The sequence below is a fragment of the Stegostoma tigrinum genome, chromosome 16, assembly GCF_030684315.1.
Source record: "Stegostoma tigrinum isolate sSteTig4 chromosome 16, sSteTig4.hap1, whole genome shotgun sequence".
Lineage (NCBI taxonomy): Eukaryota > Metazoa > Chordata > Chondrichthyes > Orectolobiformes > Stegostomatidae > Stegostoma > Stegostoma tigrinum.
This window is the reverse complement of record NC_081369.1, coordinates 5,079,307-5,100,401: the sequence shown is the minus strand read 5'-3', so window position 1 is coordinate 5,100,401 and position 21,095 is coordinate 5,079,307. Positions and strand designations below refer to the sequence as shown.

Sequence of the window (21,095 nt, the reverse complement as noted above, 5' to 3'; positions counted from 1 at the left end):
TATTTTGATCAGTACTCTCCCATGAATATATAGCTAAAGAGTTCAAAAGATTTTCAAGGTTACTTCCAAGGTGTGGACAAATCCACTCTAATACCTGTAACATCCAGTTACTCTCCAAAGCTCCTAGCAACTTCAGCTAAACAAGTCCCACCTACAAGATCTTTTTCAAAACAAATCATTTTATGTGACAAAACTGCTTGATCCATATCTGGTTTCTGTGAAGAAACTCTAAACTTTAACTATCTAATTCCCTTTGCTTTTGCTTTTACTATTTGAGATTCAGGTTTACACCAAAACCTCGTGATCAATAGAATTTCTGTTTCTAATTCCAGTTAAGGACTGTCTCTTTTTTTTGAAGTTACAACCTCTACTTGCATGTTTGTGTCTGTCAGTATTAATTGGCCTTTCTCCAGTATGTGATTATTGACTAATGCAAGAGTCACGTTTAGACCCATAATCATTGTCTGTAGTGCACTGTCAGCCTTCCTGCTCCTCTGATGCTGCTTGGCCTGTTGTGTTCATTCAGCTCTACACGTTGTTATCTCATGATTAGATCACATATTTGTTAAGGTCCTTCCTTCTCATGACCCATTACTTACCAGAGCTTCCAGCCCATAAGATACAGTGTTTTGGAATGCACCAACTGTCCTGATTACATTCTGTCATAGAGTCATAGAGATGTACGGCATAGAAACAGACCCTTAGGTCCAACTCGTCCACGCTGGCCAGATATTCTACACTAATGTAGCCTCACTTGCCATCATTTGACCCATATCCCCCTAAACCCTCCTATTGATATCCCCATTTAGATGTCTTTTAAATATTGTAATTGTATCAGCTTCCACCACTTCACTGACAGCTCATTCCATACACACCGCCCTCTGTGTGAAAAAGTTGCCCCTTAGGCCCCTTTGACATCTTTCCAATCTCACTTTAAACCTATGCCCTCTAGTTTTGTACTGTCCTACCCTGGGGAAAAGACCTTGGCTATTCGCCCTATCCATGTCCCTCAGGATTTTATAAACCTCCGTAAGGTCACCCCTCAGCCTCTGACACTCCAGGGAAAATAGCCCCAAGCCCTATTCACCCTTTCCCTATAGTTCAAACCCTCCAACCCTGGCAACATCCTCATAAATCTTTTCTGAACTGTTTCAAGTTTCACAACATCTTTCCTGTAGCAGGAAACACCAGAATTGCATGCAGTATCCTAAAAGTGGCCTCACCAATGTCCTGTACAGCCACAACATGTCCTCCCAACTCCAATACTCAATGAACTGATCAATAAAGCTTAAATGGTTTTTACAATGCCATGAAACAGCCTAATGAAGCCCCTGTCTCTGCATGTGAAGCACTCAGCAGGCAAAACATTCTAGAGCAAGAGGACTCTCAAAGAAAGAAATTTGGGTCTTCACCCATAAGCCAGAATTTTATGCTTGCTCATAAAGGGTGGGATAAGAACCAATCTTCACACATTTTTTGTTTAATTTATAGAATTTCAATGTACAAGGATACACTTCCTAATGCAAAAATTGTCCACTTTATGTCTATTTTTATTGGGAATCAGGTGAATCCCCAGCTAATGCCCACCATCTGCATTCAAATAATCTCTATATAACATAAATAACAGATCACTTATGTTCTTATTCAGTGTTGTAACAGATTTGCATCGCCTACTTCTGTCCCATGTGTCCATTCTTAATTTCACAATACATTTTGAATCAAAAAGTGATTGTGCTTCTTGCTAAAAATTTTTTTAGTCAACAGATGAGTTGTGCTGTTTCAATAGATCTGATCCAGATTATGGAATGAGAACATGAAATTCTTATAACATTTAGTCTGGCATGAGGACAAATGAATTGGAACCCAAGCCACGCAGTACTTTACACCAAAAGGACTTGAAAGCTGGGTTTTTTGATTTGCAGTAAATGGAAAATAAAACAAATATAATGAGTAATCGTGACAAAAGTCAAAATGGCATTCGGATTGAAGCTTTGGGTTATTTCACCATTTAATAAGTTGCTTATATTGTCAAAGGCAGCAAAGGGAGTTTTGGGCTGCTTTGGTATCAGGTCAGAATTGATTGTCCAAGTCCTTTACAGATTATATACGATCATCAAAATCTGTGTGACTGATCAATATGTTGTAGAGATTGCAAGTCCCTGAGAGACGAAGCTGTGTACAGGTGCCTGTGCCCTGGGAGCATGGAAAAGGTAAATCATTAAATCCGTGTTGTAATTCAACAGTACAAGCTTTTTCTCCAAAGACACTTTCTAGAAAGAAAACAAGTAACCTGTTTAGCACCCTACAGTGAAACTTTTCAAAATTTAGATTTCCAATAAACAGATGAAAATTGATAAAATGAATTGGTTTATTTTCTTGATTTACGTCTTGTGGGCAAAAGGTTTATTTCTCTGTGTGCCCGTAATATTTCCATCAACACACAACTTTGATCAAAAGCACTGCCTCCTATTTTGAATTTTGCTCAATTATTTTTCAAAAGAATAATGATAAAGGTAAAGAGAGATTTAGGGGTTCAGGTATGTAATTCTTTGAAATTTGCACTGCAGGTATACTGGATGGTCAAGGAGATGTTTAGCACGCTTACCTTCATTGCTCAGACCTTTTAAATATCGCAGTTGAGATGTCATGTTGGTGAGGCCGCTTCTGGAGTACTGTGTCCAGTTCCGATCGTCCTGCTATGGGAAATGTATTATTAAGCTGGAGAGGGTTCAGAAAGTTTTCACCAGGATGTTGCTGGGAATGGAGGGTTTGAGTTATAAAGGAAGGCTGGACAGGCTGGGACTTTCTCTGTGGGAGTGTGGGAGATTGAGGTGTGACCTTTATAGAGGTTTATAAAATCATGATGGGTATCGATATGGTGAATGGCAGGTACCTTTTCCCTAGAGTGAGGGATTTCAAGACCAGAGGGCAAACTTTTAAGGTGAGAGGAGAAAGATCTTAAAAATACATGAGGGGCAACTTTTTTACGCAAGAGAGCGTTTGTGTGTGGAATGAACTTCCAGAAAAAGTGGTGGATGCAGGTATAGTTACAATGTTTAATTTGGATAAGTACAGAAATAGGAGAGGTTTAGAGGGATATGGGCCCACCACAGGCAGGTGTGACTGGTTTAGTTTGTGATTATGATCAGCATGGGTAGGTTTGACCGAAGGGTCTGTTTCCATGCTACATGACTCGTTACAGAACTGAATGATTTTAGACTTTTATCTCCAATGTTTCCCTTGTGATCAATTGCAAAAACTGCCCTCATTCTGTGTGAGCTTTACATGTCTAATAGCCAGTCAGGCAGGCTCCATGTGTGGAAATCCCTTCTCCATTCCCATTGTTGGAAACTTAGAATGGAATGAGAATTAAACAGGCCTCAAGCCTACACTCCAGCAGTCCCAAACTTTCCAGCTCCTTTGGGGGGTGGGGTGCGGCAGTGGGGGAGCGCAGACACATTTTAGATGCCCCACAGTTTTGATGGCATTGGACTGGCCTCTGAAGTTTTTTGTGTTATTCAGAGGTGTTGTGAGCCATGAAGGAGTCGGGAACCCTTTTAACAGGTAAGTCAAAAGGTGTTGCTGACTTCATATTATAATAGAACATGATGTGACTAGTTAATCATGCTTTTAATGTACCGATTAGTGATAGGGTTTTGTTCTTTAAACAAAAAGGTTGATCTGTAAATTGACCAGATTTGTGAATGTGGAAAAGTGTTCAATTGCATTACCGCGCTGTATCCAATGGATAAGATGTTATTCTGCGATGAACAATAATGGTATTCAGATTTGACTGTGTCAGTTGTCCCCTTTGATTTAATCTTTTGATTAATCACAACTATTCATTTGTTTTATTACTCGAAAGCTTGAACAGATGGCTAAGTGATTTCAATGACTTCAAAGGCTTTAATGTATTCAGCTCTGGAGGCTTTGTTCATACAGTTGTGCGTGGAATCCCATTTTGAATGTCTGCTTCAAATGCCATGGATAGATTTATCTCACCAAGGGTTGTTGATATGCTCATTCAAAGGAGCCTGAAATTCTTGGCTGAGTTCCAAAACCCCTGATGGATTCACAGGTGCATAGCAACAGGGGTCAGTTATTTGGCCCTTTTGAACTGGCTCATCATTCATGGCTGATCTAGTGGTGGTTTCAGGTACACTTTTCTGTCTGCTCCCATAAATTTAACTCCCCTATCTGTCAAAAATCTAACTCGGCCTTGAATCAAGTTAAACATGCAGCTTCCATTACCTTCAGAGAAAAGAACTCTAACTGTACTCCAAGAGACACAGTATCTTTATTTCTTTCTTAAAAGACAAACCCCGTATTAAACTCTGCCTCTGAGTTTTAATCTTTCCCATAATGTGAAATATTCTGTTGGTATCCACTCTCTAATTCCCTCAGGCGTAGTGGCTCAGTGGTAAGTGCTGCCTCACAGCACCAGGGACCTGGGTTCGATTCCACCCTCAGGTGACTGTCTGTGTGGAGTTTGCACATTCTCCTCGTGTCTGCGTGGGTTTCCTCCCACAGTCTAAAGGTGTGCAGGTTAGGTGATTGGCCATGCTAAATTGCCGATAGTGTTCAGGGATATGTATGTCAGGTGGGTTATAGGGGGATGGGTCTTGGTAGGATGTTTTGAGGTTCGGTGTGGGCTTGTTGGGCTGAAGGGCCTGTTTCCATACTGGAGGGATTCTACAATCTATGAACTTGCTTACTTAACTTGTTGTCATTTGCAACTTGATCTACAATGCAATCTGCGCCGTCATCCGAATCATTGATATACGTTGTAAATAGTTGAGAACCCAGCATTGATCCCTATGACAATCCACTCGTTAAAGCGTGACAACCCAAAAAATGCCCATTCGTCACTACTCTGCTTCCTGTTAGGTAGCCGATCCTTTATTATGTGTTAATGTTGCCCCCTCTATCCTGAACATTTATCATGTGTAGCAACCTTTGATCTGGCAGTTTTAGAAATACAAGTATACCGCATCTACTGGTTCTCATTTACCCGCCACAGATGTTGTTTTGTCAACAAAACTCTTGCGGTTATGATTTCCTCTTTGCAAAAACGTGTTGGTTGCACCTGATGACATTGTGATTTTCTAAGTATCCTGCTTTAACGTCCTTAATGGATTCAAGAATCTTCTCTGTTACAGATATTGGGATGACTAACATATAGTTTTCTGTGTTCTGTCTCCCTCCTTTATGAAATAAAGATGTCACTTTTGCTGTTTCCAATTCGCTGGGATTAAATAAAGAATTTTGTAAGATTGTAGATAACACATTTGCTGTTTGAGCTGAAATGTCTTTCAGGGTTCTTAAGTGCAGACCATTTACTCCTGGGAATGTGTCAGCTTTTAGATCCAGTCAATTTCCTAGCACATTCTCCCCAGTGATGCTCGTTGTTTTAAGCTGATCTGTCCCAATCACTTTATTTTATTCACTTATGGGATGCTTACTTAACGTGAGTCAGTATCATGTATCCCTCCAACCCCTGAAACATTGAGACCATTGTATCCCACAAACCACATTACAAACTTTCAATGTTTGAAATGTGAAAGTTTCCTGATTTGATGCAGTGTGTAGCTTCGGAGATTTCAAATGTGCCACAGTGTTTCAGCCACAGCAGCTTGTCTACCTGTAGGGAGCAGGTGGAATTTGTTTACCATTGGTTATTTTGTTCTGTGTTGCATCATATATTCCAGTTATTTGTGGATTGGATAGTTGCAGCAGTGAACGTAGCAGCAACTCTGTAACTTAGAGGTGTTTTCTGAAAGGATAAACATTTGTCTGCTATATTGCAAAATCCAACAGCTTCTTCTTGCAAGTAGATTCACTAGATCACTGACTTTAAAAGAGAAGAGCATGTGCTTAACTTCAGTGACTTCCAGGTATTTTAGTCAGTTATTTCTCTCGTATTAGTCATGAATCTCTGTGATATTGTTCATGCTAGCACAATCTCTTCATGCTGCTGTTTCTGTGGTGTGTACTGGTTTTCTTCCTCTTTTCCATTTGTCTCTCTCGTCTTACTTCCTGCTCTTTATTCTGTCCTTTTGGGCTGGTAGTTAATACTTAATCTTCAGTGGTAGTTACTATTGAACAGTGGGGAAGGAGCTATTGAATGTTCTCTCTCCCACCTCCTATTCCAGTGGTTCACTGTTGTCGAAGGATGTAAGTGTCTGAAAGGGTTAATGCTGAAGAGTGAATGAAGTTCTGCTCAATATGATAATCCCAGCCAGAGTCCTATTTCATACTAATTTAACTTGCACCTAATTGCTATCATGCCATAAACTACGTCTTTAATTTAAGTCCTGTGTCTCTTGTGGGACTACATGGTGATTTTGTTATATTGTACTGGATTGACAGTAACAAATGCCAGGCTATGACTGTTTCCAATATATGGTGTGTTAACTTGTGTTAATTTCACCTGCTATTGTCCTGCCTACCTACATGTTGACTAACCCTTCATGTAATTTCAGTGCCGCCTTCTCAAGTTGCATTACTAAGTGCAACAAGAAACAGATTCAACCATTACAGTGCCACAGTAAGCAAAGCCAGCGGTTTGTTGCACCACATCACTTAACAGTAAAGTACAGATCGTACATATGAATGACCTATAACAAAATGGTACAGAGCTCCGAGGGGACCGTAGTTGAACAAAATAAAGAATTGTAGATTTTTAAAAAATTCATTCGCAGGATGAGGGCATCACTGGCTAGGCAGATCTTATCACCCATATCTAATTGCCCAGAGGGCAGTTAAGAGTCAACCACATTGGTGTGGGTCTGGAGTCACATGTAGGCCAGACCAGATAAGGATGGTAGTTTCCTAAAGGTCTTTGGTGAACCAGATGGATTTTTCATGACAACAGATTCATTAGACTCTCAATTCCAGATACTTATTGTATTCAAATTCCACCGTCAGCCCTGGTGAGATTTGAACCCAGGTCACCAGAACATTAGATAATAAAGTGTGAAACTGGATGAACACAGCAGGCCAAGCAGCATCTCAGGAGCACAAAAGCTGACGTTTCGGGCCTAGACCCTTCATCAGAGAGGGGGATGGGGTGAGGGTTCTGGAATAAATAGGGAGAGAGGGGGAGGCGGACTGAAGATGGAGAGAAAAGAAGATAGGTGGAGAGGAGAGTATAGGTGGGGAGGTAGGGACGGGATAGGTCAGTCCAGGGAAGACGGACAGGTCAAGGAGGTGGGATGAGGTTAGTAGGTAGGAAATGGAGGTGCGGCTTGGGGTAGGAGGAAGGGAGGGGTGAGAGGAAGACCAGGTTAGGGAGGCAGAGAGAGGCTGGGCTGGTTTTGGGATGCAGTGGGTGGAGGTAAGAGCTGGGCTGGTTGTGTGGTACAGTGGGGGGAGGGGACGAACTGGGCTGGTTTTGGGATGCGGTGGGGGAAGGGGAGATTTTGAAGCTGGTGAAGTCCACATTGATACCATTGGGCTGCAGGGTTCCCAAGCAGAATATGAGTTGCTGTTCCTGCAACCTTCGGGTGGCATCATTGTGGCACTGCAGGAGGCCCATGATGGACATGTCATCTAAAGAGTGGGAGGGGGAGGGGGAGTTGAAATGGTTCGCGACTGGGAGGTGCAGTTGTTTATTGCGAACCGAGTGGAGGTTTTCTGCAAAGCAGTCCCCAAGCCTCCGCTTGGTTTCCCCAATGTAGAGGAAGCCACACCAGGTACAATGGATACAGTATACCACATTGGCAGATGTGCAGGTGAACCTCTGCTTAATATGGAAAGTCATCTTGGGGACTGGGATAGGGGTGAGGGAGGAGGTGTTGGGGTAAGTGTAGCATTTCCTGCGGTTGCAGGGGAAGGTGCCGGGTGTGGTGGGGTTGAAGGGCGGTGTGGAGCGAACAAGTGAGTCACGGAGAGAGTGGTCTCTCCAGAAAGCAGACAAGGGTGGGGATGGAAAAATGTCTTGTTTAGTGGGGTCAGATTGTAGATGGCGGAAGTGTCGGAGGATGATGCATAGTATCCGGAGGTTGGTGGGGTGGTGTGTGAGAACGTGGGGGATCCTCTTAGGGCGGTTGTGGTGGGGGCGGGGTGTGTGGGCTGTGTTGCGGGAAATGCGGGAGACGCGGTCAAGGGCGTTCTCGACCACTGTGGGGGGAAAGTTGCGGTCCTTGAAGAACTTGGACATCTGGGATGTGTGGGAGTGGAATGCCTCATTGTGGGAGCAGATGCAGCGGAGGCGGAGGAATTGGGAATAGGGGATGGAATTTTTGCAGGAGGGTGGGTGGGAGGAGGTGTATTCTAGGTAGCTGTGGGAGTCGATGGGCTTGAAATGGACATCAGTTACAAGCTGGTTGCCTGAGATGGAGACTGAGAGGTCCAGGAAGGTGAGGGATGTGCTGGAGATGGCCCAGGTGAACTGAAGGTTGGGGTGGAAGGTGTTGGTGAAGTGGATGAACTGTTCCAGCTGGAGGAGAACTTCCAAATCCCTGGCCCCCAACACCTCATTTTCACCTTGGACGTCCAGACCCTACACCACTGTATTCCGCATGCAGATGGCCTCAAGGCCCTCTGCTTCTTCCTGTCCCGCAGGCCCGACCAGTCCCCCTCCACCGACACCCTCATCTGCCTAGCCGAACTCGTCCTCACCCTCAACAACTTCTCTTTCGATTCCTCCCACTTCCTACAGACAAAGGGGGTGGCCATGTGCACCCGCATGGGCCCGAGCTGTGCCTGCCTCTTTGTAGGTTACGTGGAACAGTCCCTCTTCTGCACCTACACAGGCCCCAAACCCTACCTCTTCCTCTGTTACATTGATGACTGTATCGGCGCCGCCTCTTGCTCCCCAGAGGAGCTCGAACAGTTCATCCACTTCACCAACTCCTTCCACCCCAACCTCAAGTTCACCTGGGCCATCTTCAGCACATCCCTCACCTTCCTGGACCTCTCAGTCACCATCTCAGGCAACCAGCTTGTAACTGATGTCCATTTCAAGCCCATCGACTCCCACAGCTACCTAGAATACACCTCCTCCCACCCACCCTCCTGCAAAAATTCCATCCCCAATCCCAATTCCTCCGCCTCCGCTGCATCTGCTCCCACGATGAGGCATTCCACTCCCGCACGTCCCAGATGTCCAAGTTCTTCAAGGACCGCAACTTTCCCCCCACAGTGGTCGAGAACGCCCTTGACCGCGTCTCCCGCATTTCCCGTAACACATCCCTCACACCCCGCCCCCGCCACAAACGCCCTAAGAGGATCCCCCTCGTTCTCACACACCACCCCACCAACCTCCGGATACTACGCATCATCCTCCGACACTTCCGCCATCTACAATCTGACCCCACTAAACTAGACATTTTTCCATCCCCACCCTTGTTTGCTTTCCGGAGAGACCACTCTCTCCGTGACTCCCTTGTTCGCTCCACACTGCCCTCCAACCCCACCACACCCGGCACCTTCCCCTGCAACCGCAGGAAATGCTACACTTGCCCCCACACCTCCTCCCTCACCCCTATCCCAGTCCCCAAGATGACTTTCCATATTAAGCAGAGGTTCATCTGCACATCTGCCAATGTGGTATACTGTATCCATTGTACCCGGTGTGGCTTCCTCTACATTGGGGAAACCAAGCGGCGGCTTGGGGACCGCTTTGCAGAACACCTCCACTCGGTTCACAATAAACAACTGCACCTCCCAGTCGCGAACCATTTCAACTCCCCCTCCCCCTCCCGCTCTTTAGATGACATGTCCATCATGGGCCTCCTGCAGTGCCATAATGATGCCACCCGAAGGTTGCAGGAACAGCAACTCATATTCTGCTTGGGAACCCTGCAGCCCAATGGTATCAATGTGGACTTCACCAGCTTCAAAATCTCCCCTTCCCCTACTGCATCCCAAAACCAGCCCAGTTCGTCCCCTCCCCCCACTGTACCACACAACCAGCCCAGCTCTTCACCTCCCCCCACTCCATCTCAAAACCAGCCCAGCCTGTCTCTGCTTCCCTAACCTGTTCTTCCTCTCACCCATTCCTTCCTCCCACCCCAAGCCGCACCTCCATTTCCTACCTACTAACCTCATCCCACCTCCTTGACCTGTCCGTCTTCCCTGGACTGACCTATCCCCTCCTTACCTCCCCTACTATACTCCTCTCCACCTATCTTCTTTTCTCTCCATCTTCAGTCCGCCTCCCCCTCTCTCCCTATTTATTCCAGAACCCTCACCCCATCCCCCTCTCTGATGAAGGGTCTAGGCCCGAAACGTCAGCTTTTGTGCTCCTGAGATGCTGCTTGGCCTGCTGTGTTCATCCAGCTTCACACTTTGTTATCTTGGATTCTCCAGCATCTGCAGTTCCCATAATCACCAGCACATTACCTGGGTCTCTGGCTTAACAGCCCAGCGATAAAACCGCTAGGCCATTGCTTCTCCTTTATCCATTCTCCCTGTCTTCTTCTTGAAGAATTCTACTAAAATTTATCAGGCAAAATTTCCCTTTTACAAAACCATGCTGACTTTGCCTGATTGTATAATCTATTTCTGAATGCTCTGCTGTTACTTACTTTCGAATCATCAAGGATTTTTCCAGTGAACCAATAAGCTAATTGGGCTTTTGTTACCTGTTTTTCTCATCTTTGTTTTTAAGGTTTTGCAGTTTTTCAATCCTCTGGGATTTTTCCAGAATCCAAGAATTCCTGGAGCATTGCTTCCAGCGAGCTCACTATTTCTGTGGCTACTTCCTAGGAAACATTCCATGAAGTCTATGAGATTTGCTGTTCTTTAGACCCATTAGTTTCCTGAGTGTTTTTTTGCATCTACTGGTAGTTATTGTGTTCATTTCCCCTCCTCCTTTCGCCCCTTGATTTAGTATTTTTGGAATGTTAATCCTGGGCCTAGAGAGAGGCACAATGTTCAGGTTCTGTGACTGCAGGAGTTGCCCATAATGGGCCTGACACAGGCTATTACATGCAAGTAGTTGGCCCTAGCCCTCGCCATCATAGAAGCCCACCAACTGGGCTTGTGGGTCAGGGTCAAAATGAGGAGGGTGTTCCACATCAGTCAGTCCCCGTAAGATCAGCCAAGACTCATTGAAGGCTGACTGCTTCACGAGCAGCCAGACAGAATCCACACCGTGCTACTTTTAATTAGGAGAAGCAGCAAGGAGAGGTTCTGAACCGGTCTGTAATCAGTCTGTACCATAGAGGGAGGTAGGAGAGATTACATTCCAAAACAACTGATGTTAAGAGCTTGAGGAACAGCTTCTTATCATGCAGTTTACATCCTTCAGGACTAAACATGGCATTCAACAGGATTATCAGTGTAGCTGAAGCTGGCAGAGTTTGCCTGATGCAGTTGTTGACTTGCTCGCTGAGCTGGTGAGTTTGTTAGCAAATGTTTCATCCTGGGTAACATTGTCAGTGCATCTCTGGCCAAGCAGAATGATATTGCTTATTTCAGTACACATGGACAAAGAGGGACACCAATTTGACTGCAACAACGTAGCTGACCTAGGACAAGCCAAACAAAGACACGCACAAGAATTCCTGGAGGCCTGGCACTCAAACAAGGACTCCATTAACAAACATGTAGAGCTGGACCCCATACACCAACCGCCAGGAAACAGATCCGGAAGTGATGTCACCCACCCCAGCAAACAGAGACATGTAAATAGCAAGCGGGACAGAACAACACCACTTCACTAGAAGTGCATGAATGATGTTACCTAGTATATTGATGAAACATCTGCAAACAAACTTACCAGCTCAGCGAGCAAGTCAGCAACACACCAACAACCCAAGCTACAAACCTTCTCAAAAACTTTGCCTGGTGCATTTTGATGTGGTCCAACCATGAAAATTAATTGGATGTCATTGCTTTTTATACACATAACATTCATAAAGTATGTTTTCTGAAAAAAAAACCTCTATTGTTTAGCATTCTGAACATTTGGTTGCCACATTTCCTCTTTCCTGCTCTAGTGATAGTATTTTAACCAATTTGCAATATTTTCTGTTTTAATTTATGGCCAAACATTCATTATGCTGGTTGATTTGAACTCTGTCCACTATAAACAGCTGGTGGGCACCTTTGGTAGGCAGGGTAGGGCCATCCAATGCATGCCTGAGAATGCATTAGTGAAACTCACCATGTTAGCTGGACTGGACATGCAGTCACCATAAACAACATAAACATCATGCCCACCATAAACAAAGCTGAGGAGGGTGTGCAGACACATGCCATTTTTGAAGAAGAACATGCCCATGGCTTTGTGCTGCATTTGGCTGAGGATCAAGTTAAATCCTGGAAGGAGAGGATCTAAAATTCTTCATAGCTGATGACTGAGATTGATGACCCATAGGCTGAGTGGGCTGATGAGCCAGTATCACTTACCATGCAATTTAAAGCATAATCAGCTGCTATTTGGTGGTTAATTCATGCTTAAGTTATGCTGATACATGAGTGGTTTCTCAATCTCTCTGAAGATAGACCATGTTAACATCAGAAGAAGCAATAGAAACCAAAAGAACTATGGATGCTAAAAATCAGAAAGCAGAACAGCAGATGCTGGAAAAGCTCAGCAGGTCTGGCAACATCAGGGAAGAGGAATCAGAATTGAATGGAATAATTTCTGAGAAAGTGTCACTCGACCTGAAATGTTAACTCTGATTTTGTCTCAGAAGAAGCAATGTTTGATTCCATTCACAGGACCAGGAGCAGGAGTGGGCAATTCACCTTCTCAAGCCTGCGCTGCCATTTAATACGATCAGGGCTGATCTCATCTCTGCCTCAACTCCACTGTCTGTAACCCTTTAACCCATCACTAATAAAAAATCTGTCACCTCCTGAAATTTATTCAGTGTCGCAGCAGCTATTGCACTCTGGGAAAGTAAATTCCACACATTCACAACCTTATGAGAGAAATAATTTCCCCTTGTCTCTATATTAAATCTGCAACTCCCTATCTTGAAACAATGATCTCTCATTCTTGGCTCCACAAGGAAACATCCTCTCTACTGATATCACAAGGTATAGAGCTGGATGAACACAGCAGGCTAAGCAGCATCATAGGAGCACGAAAGCTGACATTTCGGGCCTAGACCCTTCTTCAGAAATGGGGGAGGGGAAGGAGGTTCGGATAAATAAATAGGGAGAGACGGGGAGGCAGATAGAAGATGGATAGAGGAGAAGATTTCTCCTGCCCATCTTCTGCCCATCATGTGGTCTCCTTGGCTGTGCCATGGTGCAGATGAGCACAAATCATGTTTATCAAAGGTTCTGCAACAGAATCGTCCACTCACTATAATTCCCCGTCCCTATCAGAATTGCCAATTGCGGGGAAACGCGGGTGTCTTGAAGTAAGAAAAGGAAATTCAGAGAATGACTTCAAATTTGTAGCTGGTTTTGTAGTTATTAGAATTCCAGGTGAGCCCCCAATCTTGTTATGATCCAAAAATTCTACATAAGTTCATTTGGTCCTTCAAACCTGATCTGCAGAGTCAAAGAGCCAAACACAGAAAGTTATCTTAGGAAACAATCCATACTCTTAAACCCAGTATCAGCATAACTTAAGCATGAATTAACCACCAAATGGCAGCTGATTATGCTTTAAATTGCATGGTAAGTGATACTGGCTCATCAGCCCACTCAGCCTATGGGTCATCAATCTCAGTCATCAGCTATGAAGAATTTTAGATCCTCTCCTTCCAGGATTTAACTTGATCCTCAGCCAAATGCAGCACAAAGCCATGGGCATGTTCTTCTTCAAAAATGGCATGTGTCTGCACACCCTCCTCAGCTTTGTTTATGGTGGGCATGATGTGGAGGTGCCAGTGTTGGATTGGAGTGGATAAAGTCAGAAGCCACACAACATCAAGTTACAGTCCAACAGGTTATTTGAAATCATACACTTTGGAGCACTGCTCCTTCATCAGGTGACATGACTTTGTGATGGGTTAATGACTTGCATCCACCAATGTTATCTTCATGTAATAGAAATTTAATGCAGCGATTATATCTTTGCTTACTTTCAGCTTCTGGATCTAGTATATTGTCTTTAACCTGCCTGTACTGCACATTGGACGCCTCACCTACTGAGCTCTGACAGCACTCTCACCTTTTATATTGTTTCAACAAGAAGCTTTGGTTTCTAATCTCAGTTTCTGTTTCATTTTCCTCAGCAACTCAGTTTCCTTTCTTGTGAAGGTAATCTGTTTTTTATCCCTCAGTCTGATTTGTGGGATACATATTGGCCAGTATTTCATAGAAACACTCCTCTTCTTTGACTTCTTTGAACTAGTGCCATTAAAATCTTTTCCATGCTGCCAACTAGGTTGAAGTCTTAGTCAAACAACTTACCTGGAAGTTAGTAACAGGGGCAATGTAGCACCTGCTTAGTGCTTCACTGGATTCTCAAGAAAATTTTTTAAAACCCTCAAATGTAAAGTCAACTATTCATGATCAGACATGGCACACATAGAGTCATACAGTACAAAAGAGACCCTTCAGCCCTCTGAGTCTGTCCCACCAAAACAAAGCATACAGAAATTAATATTGTGAATCAGTTGTCCCAGCACTGCTTAAACAAATGAGTAGCAGAGCAACACACAGCAGGAAGGTTGCAGATTCAATCCCTCTGCAAATTTAGCTAGCTTGACTTGCCTTCACAACTCCTGAGTTATTGACAGATGAGTAAGTTGGTTCCTGATCCTCAACATCCTGCTGTCAGTATATGTGTCAGAACAGGATTAAGCTTGAATTTGGGAACAAGGCAGGCTCCTAGCCCTTAAGCTTACACATGATAGTGAAGGACTTCATAGAAGTTTATAAAATCATGAGAGGCATTGATCAGCTGAATAGCCTTTTCTTCCCAAGGTAAGGGGGTCCAAAACCAGAGGGCAAAGGTTTAAGGTGAGATGGGGAAAGGTTTAAAAGGGATTGAAGGGACAGCTTTTTTTACACAGAACATGTCTGGAATGAGCTGCCTGAGGAAGTGGTGGAGGCTGGTACAGTTATAACATTTAAAAGGCATTTGGATGGGTACATGAATAGGAAGGCTTTAGAGGAATATGGGCCAAATGCTGGAAAAAGGGACTAGATTAATTTAGGATACCTGGGCAGCATGGACAAGTTGGGTCAAAGCGTCTGTTTCCATGCTGTATAACTTTGTGACTCTATGACGCCCATGGAACTATTCCTGTGCACCGGGAGAGAAACAGGGCGAGAAATGAAAAGGAGTTTGTAGCTTTGAGGGGGTGACAAATAGGTTGGTTAGTAATTAAATTTTGTATAGCTCTCCATTCAATTAATGTTTCATGCATTTTAAAGCTTGTGACGCCTTTGCATTTTATCTATTAAAATGTCTTCTTGTGTGAGGAGAGAAGCATTCAGAATAAACCTGCCTGCCTCCCAATGTGCCTCAATCACTGTGCCAGACGTGTTGACTGAACATAATGAGCAACACAGCATGAGCAATCATTTACCCTTAAAATGTTATTTACCTCTCATCTGCATTACAAGTAACTCCAGCATAATACGAACATGCCTTATAAAATAAAGGATGAAATTGACCTGGATATGCCCAGGAACATATTAATAGGCCTATGAATTAGTAATGAGTTGGTATAATCTTAGCACTGGAAACTGTCACATTGCTGCTGAATTATAGGTTCACACTGGGAATTAAACACAAGCTATCAATGGAAACTTCCACAGAAAACCACACATTGGGCAAATGTCATCAAAGCCCAACGGTTTCCATAGAGTATAATAGCTGTTTTTTTATCACAAATTCTGAAGAGTTTCAAGTTTGCATTTCTTTCTTTGCTCTTAACTTTTATCATTTCTCACCCGAATAATAAATTGAGAATTTATCTTCACTGTTCTTTCACATTCCTTTGTTGCCACTTCAAAGTCTAGTTTCAAACTGAGGTAATGCTCATAGATGGAAGAGTTTTGACTAACATCTTCCTTTTTAATTCTATCTAGTTTCCACATTACCTCAATATAGTAGAAAATAATATTGGTAAAGGTAAAGTAACCATAGTCCTATCAGATCGTAGGTCTGCTCTCTCTCATTAAACAGAAAGAGGGCTTATGGTGGTTTAGCCTGAGGATCACCACACATCAGGTGAGAGGAGAGTCCATCATGGTAACCTCAGTCAGCACAGGAAATGAACCCATGCTATTGGTGGCATTCTGCATTCCAAACTAGCCTTCCAGCCAACTGAGCTAACTGACTCTTATAGTAAGGATCTTGGTCTTGTATGTCTTTCTGCTCATCTCCTTTGGTTTCCTGTTATTGTTCTCTAATTTCTGCAAACATTCATGATCAGTACAGCTCACAGAAATACAAGGGGCCTGCGTTTCAGCCAAACACATTTCATCTATTTCTTTAGAGACCCCTATTCTAGTTACCAAATATTTTTATTTGTCTAAGTATGATCCGTAGATATTTATGCTCTGTAATACTAGACTCAACCAATATGAAACTTGGTTAGTATGGACTGTCTTCCTCATGACAGTGATAGTAGTTCAGACATTTAGGAGCCTCAATGTGGTTAAGCTGGAGTCTTGAGCTGCCAGGTAGCCCATCTTTAGTACAAGTTACCATCTTGAAAAGCCAAGAAAAGTGTCCCTCAGTATGATTAAGACCATGATGACCAATGATAAATTTACTCAAATGCTTATTAAAGAGGCTGCAAGATATTTTGATGGCTATCGCCATAGTTAACCTTCCCTAACAGTAATCAGTTCAACAGGAATAAAGAAAATATTGGCAAGGATCTGAGAGCTGCTCATAAAGCAATGATCAGAATTCACTTGCTTGGTCAGTTGACGACGCTAACTTTGTACAGGACTTTTGGAAGGTATTTTAGACCACTATGTCAAGATTTCACCCACACTGTAACAACATTTAGACATAGACATAGAACAATACAGCATAGAACAGGCCCTTTGGCCCGCGATGTTGCACCGACCCGTGAACTAATCTAAGCCCATCCCCCTACACTGTCCCATCATTATCCATATGCTTATCCAAGGACTGTTCACATGCCCCTAACGTGGCTGAGTGAACTACATTGGCAGGCAGGGCATTCCACGCCCTTACCACTCTCTGAGTAAAGAACCTGCCTCTGACGTCTGTCTTAAATCTATCACCCCTCAATTTGTAGCTATGCCCCCTCGTACAAGCTGAGGTCATCATCCTCGGAAAACAACTTTCACTGTCTACCCTATCTAATCCTCTGATCATCTTGTATGTCTCTATTAAATCCCCTCTTTGCCTCCTTCTCTCCAGGCATGGTTTTCTTCTCTGAAACTCTACATGGGCAGGTGGGGGAAAAATCTGACTTCGCTGAGTTCTGGGCAGTCCTTGCCTACTGAACAGAAATACAAGATAATATCTCCAACTCAGGAAAATTACTGAAAACAATAACTTTGAAGTCTTTACACATGTATGCACAACAACACAAACACATACTTTCATGTCAACTTCTACATGGAAATATATTTGTGTTTTGAGGTGGAGCTTCAAATGTGAGAAGCATGACCGATAATTTTTCAACAGAAGATATTTCTGCTGCCTGCTGACCCACAAAGTAGAATACAAATCTGATTTTTCACTCAAAATTGTCAAACGTTGCTAGTTTTCATTGTATAGGCCCACAAATATACAAATTCAATTCACTGTAACACCTTTTTTGCTTACTTGTCTCTCATAAACAAATTCATTCCGGTGAAATTTAGCCATGGTGTAGAAACTTTTCAGTGGATAAATGAGAATCTCTAGGCAATACCAAGCTCATCACAGGTCCACATTCTACAATCATGGTCATAGCAAAGAATCTCTATCAATCAGTCTACACTAGACACATGCATGAGGTGAGAATAACACCACCACTCCTTGCATCATCTCAAAATACTCGACCAGTTACTAAAAACATCCCACTCCAATGAAACGATAATGACCACGCATCAAATGACTCAATTTGTCAAGAAACAGACGTACTTATCTTTCTGTCCAATCATCCTGGTGCTTAACATGGGATACTTACCAGTTGGGGCACTTAAACACACTCTTTTTGGGCTTTGAGGGTTTCTCGAGTTCAGAGGAGTTTTTGTATTTGTCCCAGAAATTCTCTGAGGGATTGAACTAAATAGTGCCGGTGCCATGCTATCGTTCCTCACTGGAGATCCTGTAAGATTCACTAGGAAATACGTGCTCAGTCATTGAGGCTTGCCAAGCACTGGAGAAGGAATTAGAACAGAAGCTGAGAGCAAGCAAAGCAGCAGTAACTGCTGCAAGGTCAGGAGGGCAAGTAAGAATCTTTATCCAGAATCTTCAGATGTTCCTACTCCTACATTCACAGGACCTAAGCAGTGCTTTAGTCTTACCCAGGAGGTCCAAACAGAGATCTAAGTCCTAATGGAAAGAAAAATCAACCTCATAGCATATCCAGGACTGTATTACCTAACCATGGTCACTAAATGTTACTAGAACCTTCCAGACTGCTGTAGGCTCATGATTCACATATCACTGAGGAAATCTCTGAGGAAGTGTACACTCTGAGGAATAGATATATTGTCATTTTGTATTGTGAGAGATGACCACGGGCAGAGATTTCTAGGATTCCACAGGGACTGCAGGATTACCCCCTGCCAAGGTACCATTGACTACGCACAAATGATCCCCTCATTCAAACTCCAAGATACTCAGAAACAGAAAGGGACTCTGTTCTCTCAATGTGTAGTTTGACTGCAGCCGTTCACAAGAGATGATGCAGGTAAATATCTGATATCCAGGGAACTGCCAGAACGCTCTTGGAATAAGTCAGTCTCTGGTCCCACAGGTCTATAAGCCTCTGTGAAACATGTATGACTTGCTATTGAATGATGCCATCTGATTCTGTGGCATGTCACTCCCCTAAGGAAGTCCCAGATACCTGCCAAACTCTTGCACAATGGAATGGAATAGCACAATGGGGGCCAGCCTAACTCTAGGGGCAAGACTGAGCAGATGCTCAGGATCTTCTAGTAAAGATGTGCATTCCTGGACAGGGCTGGATCTGCCCTGCAGCACATGGCTGTGACAGTCGCTCATTGGTGGTGACTCAGAGCCCTGTACAAACCAGAGACCATGAGAAACCAGCTGATGTCATCAGGCAGTGCCAGAGGGGCAAACCTGTAGGGCACAAGGAAGAAGACCCCATAAAATGGGGAGCACCAATGTTTTCCAGGTCCCTGATTCACATCAGGAATGGACGGCTCCCTGCAACTTATTTGATTTGTGAGAGCTATCGTCCATTGTCAGATCCTTTTTGCCACAGGTACTGTCTTGAGGATTGATTACAAAACCTACTATTTGCTGTCGATCTTTCCTAATGAAAAACACAATACCATCCGTCAGTCTCAGCACTGCCCAATTAACATCATCACTCATTATCCTCAATGAGAAGCAATACAAACATTACAAGCAGCCAACAGCATCAACAAATAACTCTTCACCCTGCTGTTTACCATCAATAGGCTGACCTCTTGGAGCTCTTGATAATGTGCAGCTTCCAGAAAATGCAAATACAGATTGCTTGCTTTGCAGGGAGCTGTTACAATACTTTAATAATGAGACAGTCATTGGCACTCCAGAGATCTGATGTTTTCCTGGCATACCCTAGAGTGACTTGCCATCACTGCCCTGTTGCCTCACCCTTGACCTGGACTGCATGGCTCACAGGCAACTGTATGGGGCAGTGTCACAGTGGCAGGCAAGGAAGCAGGAATGCCTCCATCAGAGAGAGGCCGGTGTCCACATTCCACAAGACTACCTCGAGATATCTATTCAGCCAGATACCTGGGTGGGGTAGACACCCAGAAAGCTCTGAGATGTCATAGCAGCTGCCTGAGCTTCCATGCAACAACTTTCCATGAATGAAAGATGTGAGCAAAGGTCATAGAGTTGGGGTTAGAGCTCGGGAGGCCACCCAGCTGATTACACCCATCGGGTGATTGATTTGCACTCCCTTACACCTCTATAGCCCTGCAAATGTGTTTCTTTCAGATCACTATCCAGTGCAGGTGGCCTTTCATCCACATCCTGCCTGGGTCAAGGCGCAGTTCCCCACAGGGAGCCTGAAATCAGAAAGATAGAAAGGGCAAGTTGTAACACTCACTAAGAGGATGGGTACAATGAGATCAGGTGAATGGTGTGGGTGAGGGCAGGTTTGGAACAGCAGAACTAGGAAGCTGGAGTGGCCATATTACTTCCAAGTGGTACATGGCCTGCTCTGCCTGTATCCATGGCTTCTGCAGGCCTCCTCCCGATCATACTGATACTGTCTTGACCAGGAGACTGAGTGGATTGTGCTTCCCTTCTCCTCCCAGGTCCTGTTCACACCCATCATGAGCTGTTCTGCTCTAGAAGAGTTCTGCTTGTGACTGTGTGTGTTGGCAGGCATGTTTGTGAATGTGTGACACCTCCATTGGGTGAAAAGCAGTGAGATGTGATTGAAGTGAGAGTAGTGCCTATGAAAGATATAATAGTGTGTGTTGTGTAAATGCCAGTTAGATGGATGACAAAGCCAGGTTGTGTGTGATTGGTGCCATTGTATAGGTAGCAAGTTAGGATGCAGTTCTGAAGAATGGTCACTGGACCGTAAACGTTAACTCTGCTTTCTGTCCACAGGTGCTGCCAGACCTGCTGAGTTTCTCCATCTCCCTCTGTTCTTATTCCAGATTTCCACAATCTGCAGGATTTTATCTTGTTCATGTGTGTTAAATCTTCTTTTCTGTATAACTGGGTGCCATATCCTGGCCATGACTTTCTTGGCAACCTACTTCCAATATGCCACATGAATTACCAATGTGCCTGATGTGAAGTTGGTATGGTACTTGTGGATTGGAAGGCAGGACATTAGAATTTGTTTATAAAGTGATAGGGGGGATCGGGATCCTTTTAAAAGTTGTGTTTTTTTATAGGCATGGGGATAAAAAAATTCTGCAGGCAGCAGCAGCTGCAGACAGAGTTCTTGAAACTGAAACATTGCATCAAAAGGCTGTACTGTTAACAGGCAAAGCAGCATTTTTACCTTGACAACAGATGTTTGAATTTAGCCAAATAATTTATACCAGTC

The 21,095-nt window shown here is 43.8% G+C and overlaps 1 protein-coding gene across 11 annotated transcripts in view; it reads left to right on the top strand.

Moving 5' to 3' along the window:
* st3gal2 (ST3 beta-galactoside alpha-2,3-sialyltransferase 2) overlaps positions 1-21,095 on the top strand; it is a 297,050-nt gene that overhangs the window by 139,137 nt on the left and 136,818 nt on the right. For 2 of the 11 annotated variants that reach the window (XM_048546303.2, XM_048546300.2), the window contains exon 1: positions 5,753-5,894. The exons of the other annotated variants lie outside the window; for them this stretch is intronic. The gene's annotated coding sequence lies outside the window, so the exon portion shown is untranslated. Of the gene's footprint in view, positions 1-5,752; positions 5,895-21,095 lie in introns of those variants that run through there. 11 annotated transcript variants of the gene reach the window in all.